At 42.7% G+C, this 13206-nt stretch overlaps 1 protein-coding gene across 1 annotated transcript in view; it reads right to left on the bottom strand.

Moving 5' to 3' along the window:
* The window catches only part of LOC126267764 (gustatory and odorant receptor 24-like), a 135046-nt gene that overhangs the window by 50347 nt on the left and 71493 nt on the right, over positions 1–13206 (bottom strand). The window lies entirely within an intron of this gene.

Consider the following 13206-nt stretch of genomic DNA (forward strand, 5'->3'; position numbering starts at 1 on the left):
TTGATATTTGGTACATTTTTAATCGATTTGTTAATTATGTAGCTCTTAGCTCTTACAAGGGAATACTTAAGGAAAAAGTACCCTTCAAATAAAATGAATGCATTAATAGACCATAATTATAATATTAAGGACTTCCTAAATGGAGTGAAGAATGTAGATAGATAGCAAACAAATTGTTCCCTTCATGAACATAGAAATTCTAAATAATATCATGAAAACTGGAATGGGATGAGTATAATGAAGCTCATAAATGTCAGGGCTAGAGGAGTAAGAAGTCGAATGAAATGTAGAGATAATAATAGAGACTATTACAGAAGGGGAGAGTTCCAATTGGTAAACGAATTTCTGCGACATTAAATGGCCATACTGGGGTGGGTCAAACTTTCCAGGCCCATCATTGTTACCAGTTGCCATGAATAAACAGAAAACTTAGCAGCTTGTAGTGGTAGCAGTACCGAAAACAATAACTCTTACAATAGAATATGTGGATGCTATTGCTTAATTAGAGCAAATTTTTGAAGTTTTAGACACATTTTAGAATTTGAATTTGGGGTCATGGATTAGGTACAGACTTTTTGTTATAACTGGGTTATGTATAGGTATCATTCCAGATATGGATTTGTTAACAGAATGTAAAGCAGAGATTAATTGTGAGACAGATTTGTTAATATTGAGTGTGACTGGTCTAAAGTGGGCGTAAATTTTGTAATTTGATAGTGGATACCGATATTTTATTAGGACATTTCGAGGTACAAGTAATACCAATATAAAACGATTTTGGCGAATTTGAAATTAACTTGTACAGGGCGCCATCTCAGTATGTGCCATTTCGATTATGTCGTCCTTTGGGGATAAAAGTGGGAGCCGCGCCACTTTCACAACAGACAGACTTAGACCCTGTCGGCGAAAGCTTTGTCTTTTGTTTGAATTTGATGCTGCAAGTAAACCGAGAACTGCAAAAGACTCCGTCCCCAAATAATGTATGTTAGTGATAAGGAATAGGTTCATACATTGCCTGCAGTTTTTATTTTCTGACGCATTTGTGAACAGGCAGAAGGAGAGAAGTTGTATATAAGGACTACAGAACGAGGAATTGTTGTTGGGAGAAAGTTATATGCACGCACTAAAAAACAGAAACAAGAAATGCAAATTACGCTTTTATGCATAGTGCTAATAGTAGTATTTTTTATGTATTAATGTAATGTAGACTTCTTGTTTCTTTTCTTTTTCTCTTTCGCTGCCTAGAGAATTTTATTTGTACGAGTATTTGTACTTGTATTAGGAATTATATGAGGATAACTCTTGTGCTAGTTTCCTATAATGACATTCTTTATTTAATTTTATTAACCGTATCTACATATGTTGGATTGGATAATGAAGTCCACAAAAAAATCATTTTTCATTTGTGTTAGAAATATTTTATTATGAGAAGTTTGAGAGCACATCGCATGATAAAATGGGGGCACATGTGAAAATGCTATTATAACCCGATACACTTTTTTCTTTTTACTTACTTTTGTTTTCACAACGAAGTTAGAACTGAAATCGATAGAGCCTCTCTAGAGTACAATTCAGAATAAAATTTAAGATACAATCCGTACTGATTATTCTCTCTTCTTGGTATTTACTTCTTTTTTCTGATAGTTTGTGATGAAGTTTGATTCCTCTCCTTATTTCAGGGCCTTTTCTATTACTTTTATATGCAAAATATTATGTGGCCTAATTGAAAGGTATTGTGTAATATAAAGTACCATCTAGATAGTTCATTGTACAGCCACCACCAAATGATATAATCCAGTTCGTAATCACAGCTCTCAAAACACGAACCACTTTCCAAATCCCCACATCCTGTGACAAGAAACTCTTAAACCCCAACCCGTATTTCACCTTCATTTCACAGCCACACGCTCCAAAAACTACTCCCATTTCGGTTTCTCACGTCTACACACCCTTTTCTAGCCGCATTCCCATCCCACCCCACGTAACCTCGCTAACCTACTGCACACACTTTCCTCTATAAGCACAGCCACATGCTATTCCAAGAGTCTAAACTTCGTTGTACACCCTTGAAATATTCACTACCTCAACCCACATTCTCACCCCAGCTCACTAGCTAAATCCCTCCTCTTTTTTTCCATCTGAATATTTGCACACACATCAAAAAAGTCTTGCATCGCCTCGGTTCCGAGAGTTCCGGAACCTGTATATAAAACTGGAATAAAGATCAACATAAACATCATTTCCGCCGCCCTTTTTATTGATCATGAAAACCACACATTGCATGTTGTACCAACATACAGCGAGACATTGAGAGGTGATGGTCCAGACAGCTGTACACACCGGTACCTCTAATACCCTGTAGCACGTCCTCTTACACTGATGCAGGCCTGTATTCGTCGTGGTATACTATCCACAAGTACATCGTGGTACTTTTGGTCCAGATTGTCTCACTCCTCAACGGCGATTCGGTGTAGATCTCACAGAGTGGTTGGTGGGTCACGTCGTCCATAAACATCCCCCTTCAATATATCCCAGGCATGTTTGATAGGATTCATATCTGGAGAACATGCTGGCCACTCTAATCGAGCAATATCGTTATCCTGAAGGAAGACATTCACAAGATGTGCACGATAGGGGCGCGAATTGTCGTCCACGACGACGAATTCCTCGCCAATATGCTGCCGATATGGTTGCACTATCGGTCGAAGGATGGCATTCACGCACCGTACAGCCGTTACGGCGCCTTCCATGACCACCAGCGGCGTACATCGGACACACATAATGTCACCCCAAAACAGCAGGGAACCTCCACCTTGCTGCACTCGCTGGACAGTGTGTCTAAGGCGTTCAGCCTGACTAGGTTGCCTCCAAACACGTCTCCGACTATTGTCTGGTTGAAGGCATACGCAACACTCATTAGTGAAGAGAACGTGATACCAATCCTGAGCCGTCCATTCGGCATGTTGGGCCCGTCTGTACTTTGCTGCATGGTGTCCGTGGTTGCAAAGATGGATCTCGCGATGGATATCGAGAGTGAAGTTGCGATTCATGCAGCCTATAAATGTAAACTGTCCCTCATATCTCTCCTCGTCCCTAACGCTCATGTCGGAACAACATGACAGAAACAGACGTTCCCATTATAATAAAATCCTCTCCGTTCCACTGCATCGCTCAGTCTGGAATAACCTCCCTCGTTATGTTAGAGAACTTAAAAGCATGTCCAGCTTCAAAAAACAGTTAATGACGTATCTACTTAAGCAACAGTAATGCCTTCCTCTGTACATGAATGCACTTCACCTCATTACTTCCCTCTTTCCCCCTCCTTAAATCTCCATTCCCCAAAACACGCTAAACTAGTAAACATCTACTTTACACACATCTGCACAAACCTTCATTACTATTGCCAATCCTTCTCATGTTTGTCATTATTATTTGATTTTTTTACTGTTATTATTATTGCTTATTATTGCTTTTATCATAATCTGTATGTATAGCACCTGCTGTAAAAATACTGCCAGCATTTAATTTATTAGGTCTTAGTCATGTTTATCATTACATTTTTTTACTGTTATTATTATTGCTTTTATCATAATCTGTATGTATAGCACCTGTTGTAAAAATACCGCCGCATTTACTTTATTAGGTCTTAGTCACTACTCTTTATTCATATTGTCACTAGAGTAAGCTAATATTCTCATTTCAACTATGGTCATGATGTAACTCTGATGTGTGTAATGCTGCATGTGTGGAACACTGGTCCGATGTAAGAGGGGGCCTGATGGCCCTAATCTGATCAGGTTAAATAAATAAATATTGCACCCAGTTTGAGTCGTAACACGACGTCCTGTGGCTGCACGAAATGCTTCATTCAACATGGTGGTCTTGCTGTCAGGGTTTCCCCGAGCCATAATCCGTTGGTACCTGTCATCCGCTGCAGTAGTAGCCCTTGGGCGGCCTCAGCGAGGCATGTCATCGTCAATTCCTGTCTCTTTGTATCTCCTCCATGTCCGAACAACATCGCTTAGGTTGACTGCGAGACGCCTGGACGCTTCCCTTGTTGAGAGCCGTGCCTGGCACAAAGTAACAATGCGGACGTGATCGAACCGCGGTATTGACCATCTAGGCAAGGTTGAGCTATAGACAACACGAGCCGCGTACCTCCTTCCTGGTGGGATGACCGGAACTGATCGGTTGTCGGAACCCGTCCGTCTAATAGGCGCTGCTCATGCGTGGTTGTTTGCATCTTTGGGAGGATTTAGTGACATCTCTGAACTGTCAAAGGGACTGTGCCTGTGGTACAATATCCACAGTCAACGCCTATCTTCAGGAGTTCTGGGAACTGTAATGATGAAAAACTTTTTTTGATGTGTAACTTCTAGGTGGAAGGGAATCTAAAAATTAGCAAGACTGGAGAACAGGGACGGACACAGCGAATAGGTGGCGTTAGGGGGCACGTACGGAGATAGTTGGGGCATTTGCGATAAACACTGACACAGGGTGGCGCAATGGCTAACGCGACTGCCTACTAGACAGGAGATCCCAGTTCAAGTCCCGCTCCGGCACACATTCTCATTGCTGCTGATTCCACATAAAATCCCAATGCAGTTGATATCATTAGTTCCTTCCCTTTCCTTTCTCCTCCTTCCACATTCAATTTAAATAATATCAGTTAATAAAATTCTGTTGTAACTTTATATTCAACTTTACTGTAATCTGTAGGTATACCGCTGAAGAACATATACTTAGTTGCTACCAGGCAGAGCCCTTTGGTGGAATGAGAATACTGACGGCCTTTCAGATGAAACTTTAAATTGTCAAAACGAGTACTACATGCTTGGACGTCGAAATACACTCATGCTCATAAATTAAGGATAATTGCAGAATGTGGTTCCCCACAATGTGGAACTACACAAAACTGGCGCTAGGAGCATAGGTACATAGGAAAAACACACGACACAGATCTGTAAGTCCACGGTATTGGTGATAAGTTGAGAAAACCGTTCCGAAACACATGTTCTACAAAACGCATGTACCCCGACATCAAGATGGAATATGATCACCATGCACACGTACACAGGCCCCACAACGGGTTGGCATCCTCTGGATCAGGTGATCGAGCAGCTGCTGGGGTATAGCCTCCCGTTCTTGCACCAGTGCCTGTCGGAGCTCCTGAAGTGCCGTAGGAGTTTGAAGACGTGCAGCGATACGTCGACCGAGAGCATCCCAGACGTGCCCGATGGGGTTTAGGTCTGAAGAACAGGCAGGCCACTGCATTCGCCTGATATCTTCTGTTTCAAGGTACTCTTCCACGATGGCAGGTCGCTGTGGTCGTGCGTTATAATCTATCAGGAGGAAGGTGGGACCCACTGTAACCCTAAAAACGCGGACATACTGGTGCAAAATGACGTCCCGACACACCTGACCTGTTAAAGTTCCTCTATCAAAGACATCTAGGGGTGTACGCGCACCAATCATAATCTCACCCCACACCGACAAACAACGACCTCCATACAGGTCCATTTGAAGGACATTAAGGGGTTTGTTCACGCCAGATGAAAACCCAGCGGAAATCACTGTTCAGACTATACATGGATTCGTTCGTGAACATAACCTGGAACCACTGTTCCAATGACTGTGTACTGTGTTCTTTACACCAGGCTTTACGGGCTCTCCTGTGACCAGGGGACAGTGGAATGTACCTTACAAGTCTCCAGGCGAATAAACCATGTCTGTTCACTCGTCTGTAGACTGTGTGTCTGGAGACAGCTGTTCCAGTGGCTGCAGTAAGGTCCCGAGCAAAGCTGCCTGCAGTACTCCTTGGCCATCTGCGGGCACTGATGGTGAAATATCGGTATTCTTGTGATGATGTACACTGTGGACGTCCCGTATTGTAGCGCCTGGACACGTTTCCTGTCTGCTGGAACCGTCGCCATAATCCTGAGATCACATTTTGTGGCACGCGGAGGGCCCGTGCTACGACCTGCTGTGTTTGATCAGCCTCCAGTCGCCCTAGTATTCTACCCTTCATAACGTCATCAATATGTGTTCTTTGAGCCATTTTCAACACACAGTCACCATTGTCAAGTCTGAAAACGTCTGCACACTTACTCGCTGCACCGTACTCTGACATGCACCAACACACCTCTGCGTATGTGGACTGCTACCAGCGCCACCGTGCGACGACTGCAGGTCAGATGCACCACAAGGTCTTACCCCCAGGTGATTTAAAACCGCAAACTCCCGACCAGAGCGTTGTTTCACCATGTATCAGCATTATCCTTAATTTATGAGCATGAGAGTAGTTCTAATCTCAGCGCAGCCACACATGTTAGTTAGAAATAACACCATTCAAAACTGTATCTAAGGAAAGATTGCGCAGTGTGATTTTCATTCGGAAATAGTATTTAAATCTTGGTTATATTTGATGACATCGTGTTATGTCTTTTGTAAGAAGGAAAATCGTTTATCAGTACTTGTTAAATTCGACATCTAGAAGATTGAGGCCTATGGAAAGTACGGTTTATCGTTCTGCGAAATTGCTTGTGCGTTGGTCGGGATCCGGTGTCCGTCTTGCGAACATTAGCGACTACACACCGTCTTTCCAATGAGTCTCAGTTCTCTGCACTGCATCACTATGGACATGTCTGTATGGGGAGGCTCCGAAGACAACGAAAGCTCTCAGACTGCATTCGCCACCATCATAAGGACCCAGCAACAAGCATGATAGTGTGGGATGGATGCCATTGGTTACACATCACGATCACCTCTAGTTCAAGAAGACAGTAATTTTGACAGGAGACTTAAATTTTTGACATGTAAAGGCCGGTATCTATGCCCTGTCTCCGTGACCTTAACATTGAACAAGTTAACACAAGACTGTATGTTGTCTATGCTATCCTGGCCAGCACCATCTCCAGATCTTCCACCCACTGAAAACATTTGTTCATGGATTGCTGAGAGACTGCTACATCACCAATTGGCAACAACTGTGATAAATGAACTTTAGCATGCAGCTGAAGCAGCAGGAAATGACGTACCCATATCTGTATGTGGTGTCCGTTCTTTCGGACATGTCTGAAAGAACCGACACCACATATACAGGGTGGTCCATTGATAGTGACCGGGCCAAATATCTCACGAAATAAGCGTCAAATGAAAAAACTACAAAGAACGAAACTCGTCTAGCTTGAAGGGGGAAACAGATCGCGCTATGGTTGGCCCGCTGGATGGCGCTGCCATATGTCAAACAGATACCAACTGCGTTTTTTAAAATAGGAACCCCCATTTTTAATGCATATTCGTATAGTGCGTAAAGAAATATGAATGTTTCAGTTGGACCACTTTTTTCGCTTTGTGATAGATGGCGCTGTAATAGTCACAAACGTGTAAGTACGTGGTATCACGTAACATTCCGCCAGTGCGACGGTATTTGCTTCGTGATACATTACCCGTGTTAAAATTGACTGTTTACGAGTTGCGGAAAAGGTCATGTCGTGTTGATGTATGGCTCTTGTGATCAATATGGCAAACGGGGGTGTTCTATGTATACTGCTCGGTATCCTGGACGACATCGTCCAAGTGTCCGGACCGTTCGCCGGATAGTTACGTTATTTAAGGATACAGGAAGTGTTCAGCCACATGTGAAACGTCAACCACGACCTGAAACAAAGGATTATGCCCAAGTAGATGTTTCAGCTGCTGTCGCGGCTATTCCGCACATCAGTAGCAGACAAATTGCGTGAGAATCGGGAATCTCAAAACATCGTTGTTGAGAATGTTAAATCAACATCGATTGCACCCGTACCATATTTCTATGCACCAGACATTGCATGGCAACGACTTTGAACGTCGTGCACAGTTCTGCCACTGAGCGCAAGAGAAATTACGGGACGATGACAGATTTTTTGCACGCGTTCTATTTAGCGACGAAGCGTAATTCACCAACAGCGGTAGCGTAAGCCGGCATAATATGTACTATTGGGCAACGGAAAATCCACGATGGCTGCGACAAGTGGAACATCAGCGACCTTGGCGGGTTAATGTATAGTGCGGCATTATGGGAGGAAGGATAATTGGCCCCCATTTTATCGATGGCAATCTAAATGGTGCAATGTATGCTGATTTCCTACGTAATGTTCTACCGATGTTACTACAAGATGTTTCACTGCATGACAGAATGGCGATGTCCTTACAACGTGATGCATGTCCGGCACTAAGCTCAGGTGCGGTTGAAGCGGTATTGAATAGCATATTTCATGACAGGTGGATTGGTTGTCGAAGCACTATACCATGGCCATGGCCCGCACGTTCACCGGATCTGAGGTCCCCGGATTTCTTTCTGTGGGGAAAGTTGAAGGATATTTGCTATCGTGATCCACCGACAACATCTGACAACATGCGTCAGCGCATTGTCAATGCATGTGCGAACATTACGGAAAGCGAACTACTCGCTATTGAGAGGAATATCGTTACACGTATTGCCAAATGGATTAAGGTTGACGGATATCATTTTGAGCATTTATTGCATTAATGTGGTATTTATAGGTAATCACGCTGTAACAGCATGCGTTCTGAGATATGATAAATTCACAAAGGTACATGAGTCACATTGGAACAACCGAAATAAAATGTTCAAACATACCTACGTTCTGTATTTTATTTTAATAACGTACCTGTTACCAACTGTTCGTCTAAAATTGTGAGCCATTATGAGTCGGAAAAAGTAATGAGACTGACAATATTACGAGCCATGTGGCAACGCAGAGTGTTTCTACGTATGCGGACCGGTGTGTTCATCTCTTCCAGACGCTCAGTCCGAGTTTGTGACTATTACAGCGCCATCTATTACAAAGCGAAAAGATGGTCCAACTAAAACATTCGTATTTTTTTACGTACTATACGAATATGTAATAAAAAGTGATGGTTCCTATTTTAAAAAACGCAGTTGATAACTGTTTGACCTATGGCAGCGCCATCTAGCGGGCCAACCATAGCGCCATCTGGTTTCCCCCTTCAAGCTAGAGAAGTTTAGTTCTTTGTAGTTTTTTCGTCTGACGCTTATTTCGTGAGATGTTTGGCCCTGACACGATCAATTGGACCACCCTGTATAACTTCCCGCCCTGCTAGCTTCGCTGTCTACCGCGCTGCTTCCCAAGCGGGAAGCCGTGCCCGGCGCATTAGTGTCGAGGTTCGGTGTGCCGGCCAGCCTGTGGATGGTTTTTAAGGCGGTTTGCCATCTACCTCGGCGAATAAGGGCTGGTTCCCATTATTCCGCCTCAGTTACACTATGTCGGAGATTGCTGCTCAAACACAGTCTCCATGTACGAGTATACTGCCATTACTCTACCACGCAAACATTTGGGGTTGCACTCGTCTGGTATGAGACGTCACGGTAGAAGGGGGGCTGGGAGGGGGGGGGGGGGGTGTGTACTAGGGTTCAACGCCACAATAACCCCTGCGGCCTGTTATGGGTGTTGTGAACCACTCTGGGCTACAGTGAGACGGAGCTTATCCATCGTTTCTAGGTCCCCAGTTTAAATACACAGTACACATATACAGAGTGCTACGAAAAGGTACGGCCAAACTTTCAGGAAACATTCCTCACACACAAATTAAAAAAAATGTTATGTGGACATGTGTCCGGAAACGCTTAATTTCCATGTTAGAGCTCATTTTAGTTTCGTCAGTAAGTACTGTACTTCATCGATTCACCGCCAGTTGACCCAATTCGAGGAAGGTAACGTTGACTTTGGAGCTTGTGTTGACATGCGACTCATTGATCTACGGTACTAGCATCAAGTACATCCGTACGTAGCTTCAACAGTGTAGTGTTCATCACGAACATGGTTTTGAAGTCGGTGCAATGGTGCCCATTTGATGTATGGATTAGCACGGGACAATAGCCGTGGCGCGGTACGTTTGTATCGAGACAGATTTCCGGAACGAATGTGTCCCGACAGGAAGACGTTCGAAGCAATTGATCGGCGTCTTAGGGAGCACGGAACATTCCAGCCTAGGACTCGCGACTGGGGAAGTTCTACAACGACGAGGACACGTGCAATGGACGAGGCAATTCTTCGTGCAGTTGACGATAACCCTAATGTCAGCGTCAGAGAAGTTCCTGCTGTACAAGGTAACGTTGACCACGTCACTGTATGGAGAGTGCTACGGGAGAATCAGTTGTTCCCGTACCATGTACAACGTGTGCAGCCACTATCAGCAACTGATTGGTCACCACGGGTAGAATTCTGCGAATGATTCGTCCAACAATGTGTCAATCCTCATTTCAGTGCAAATGTTCTCTTTACGGATGAGGCTTCATTCCAACGTGGTCAAATTGTAAATTTTCACAATCAGCATGTGTGGGCTGACGAGAATCTTCACGCAATTGTGCAATCACGTCATCAACACAGATTTTCTGTGAACGTTTGCGCAGGCATTGTTGGTGATGTCCTGACTGGGCCCCATGTTCTTAAACCTACTCTCAATGGCGCACGTTATCATGATTTCATACGGGATACTCTACCTGTGCTGCTAGAACATGTGCCTTTACAAGTACGACACAACATCTGGTTCATGCACGATGGAGCTCCTGCACATTTCAGTCGAAGTGTTCGTACGCTTCTCAACAACAGATTCGGTGACCGATGGATTGGTTTTCCATGGTCTCCACGCTCTCCTGACCTCAACCCTCTTGACTTTCATTTATGGGAGCATTGAAAGCTCTTGTCTACGCAACCCCGGTACCAAATGTAGAGACTCTTCGTGCTCGTATTGTGGACGGCTGTGATACGATACGCCATTCTCCAGGGCTGCATCAGCGCATCAGGGATTCCATGCGACGGAGGGTGGATGCATGTATCCTCGCTAACGGAGGACATTTTGAACATTTCCTGTAACAAAGTGTTTGAAGTCACGCTGGTACGTTGTGTTGCTGTGTGTTTCCATTCCATGATTAATGTGATTTGAAGAGAAGTAATAAAATGAGCTCTAACATGGATAGTAAGCGTTTGCGGACACATGTCCACATAACATATCTTCTTCCTTTGTGTGTGAGGAATGTTTCCTGAGAGTTTGGCCGTACCTTTTTGTAACACCCTGTATAATTAAGGCGCTAACGGCCAATGATTCTTCAGTGCAAATGGACATCAAGCTCGAACTCTTATGGGAATCGGTGAGAAGCCGAGAGTAAAGAGTCTAACGAACAGGGGCTCTACATCAGTAGTGTGTGGTATAAGTTGAGGATTTGTCTCTAACAGGGTAGTCCATGGAGTTGTGGTGATCACTGTGTCTTGATGACGTAATGGTCAGCGCATATCCATAATGGGTAGGAGAACTGTGTTTGAATCCTGGTCCGGAACAAATTTTCAAATTGCCCTATTAATTTAAATAAATACCCACTGTCTTTAATTCCTTTGTGCGTCGTACCGATATAAGTTATCCTTGTGCAGTTCGAGTAGCTGGACAGCTAGGTTACAGTCACTATAGCTAACAGGTGTGGCATCCCTGTGTAGCAAATTTCGCACCCTGTAAATCTCGAAATTATATCTCCAAATCACATACAAATAATGTATTGTTCCCACTATACTGCATATGCATGATAGAAAGTTTCATTATCTGCCATCCTTCCTGGTGTTGCAATTTTAATGGCTACAATTAGAAAAATAAAAGAAAAATTGGTCAATTGCGACTAGTTCTCGCACTCTGAGGCTTCCATACAAACTTAATTTTGTATACTGTTACTTCATCCACCTGGGCAATCAAGAATCGCGATGACTTTTGCCTGTTATCCATGTCGATACTGGTAGGACCTCAATCCCGACAATTCCAAGAGTATCGGGAATGTTTCAATATCAAATTTTAAGATTATATTTTTTGTGTGCTTTTGCATTTGCTAAATTTCTGAGGTAAAGGAGTCTTAAGAGACAAACTGAGAGCCAGATATCAAATGCCAAAAAATTTTTGTTTCATACAATTACAAATTAATAATTTTCGGATTTTTTTCCTTGCTTGTACTGTGAAACCTTGCATCTTGCCAATTTTCCTGATTTTAGGTCAACGGGAATTACCCCATAGGTATTGCTGAGGGAATTTACGTTTATCAAAATATGTGACATAATTTACCATATTTTTTATTGTACTGACTTAGGAAGTTGTATTTTTTACATCCTCAATTGACCATATGGAAGGCTTTCATGTATTTTCTGACATTGTAGATAATTTACCTTTACTGTACTAGGACAAATATGCATGAGTGCGTTGCTCGAGTAATGGATTACATCCTTGACTCTGTGTTTGATGTAATACCTGTGGTGCGGCTGGTTGCGGGTCAGTTGTGCAGTGTTGGGGCATTCTTATCAGAGGCGCAGTAGCGGACAGTTAACTTTACAAAAAGTGAAGGAGATCTGATGTTTGTGAATCTTGGCGAAATTATCTGGAATACTTTATTATGGAGATGAAAAATTGTTTTCAAAGCTATTTTACTGATTGTATTGAGAGAATATTTTTGGAGTAATATTCCAAGGTAATGTATGCATGTGTAAGAATGAATCGTTTGTTTGTCAGAACTATCAACTGAAGGATAACTAACAGTATTCATGATTTTTGTTACTTTACTCTCCTTACTTTCATTATGTCATTAATTACCTAATTGGTTGAATTGTCTTTAATGTTTGTAATGAGAAAAGTTCTTAATTGTTAGTCTTCTTACGTTGTACAGTATTTTTTGACAATAATCAAAGGTCAGTTATTCAAGAACGATTTTCTGTAAAGTGAAACCCTCTTCCATCATTCTTAATAAGTTTTGAGTATTTTGTCGTGTGTACATTGCACCTTGTGCTACACACACAGTCACAGGTTGTTTCTGAAAAGCAAAGAAAAATTTAGGTTAGATTATATTCTTTGGCTGCTGCTTTTGCTGGTTTCTACTGGCTTTAGAGAATGTCAGTACTCCAAACACGAAATAACACACTAAGCAAGAGTTAAGTTACACTTCTTTCAAGAGAGATATCACTTTGCATCCTTTTGTGCAAAGATTAAGTTCTCAGAATTTTCGAGCGTTGTACTAAGTAACCAGATTAATTTACAGTGAAGAGTGAAAGTATTTTATTTCGCGGATATTTCAGGTCAGATACTGCACTTCATGTTACGTACCTTTCATAATGTTGTTCAGTATAAGTTAAATGATTTTCACTGAGGAGAGAATTA

This window comes from Schistocerca gregaria, chromosome 4 (genome assembly GCF_023897955.1).
Source record: "Schistocerca gregaria isolate iqSchGreg1 chromosome 4, iqSchGreg1.2, whole genome shotgun sequence".
NCBI lineage: Eukaryota > Metazoa > Arthropoda > Insecta > Orthoptera > Acrididae > Schistocerca > Schistocerca gregaria.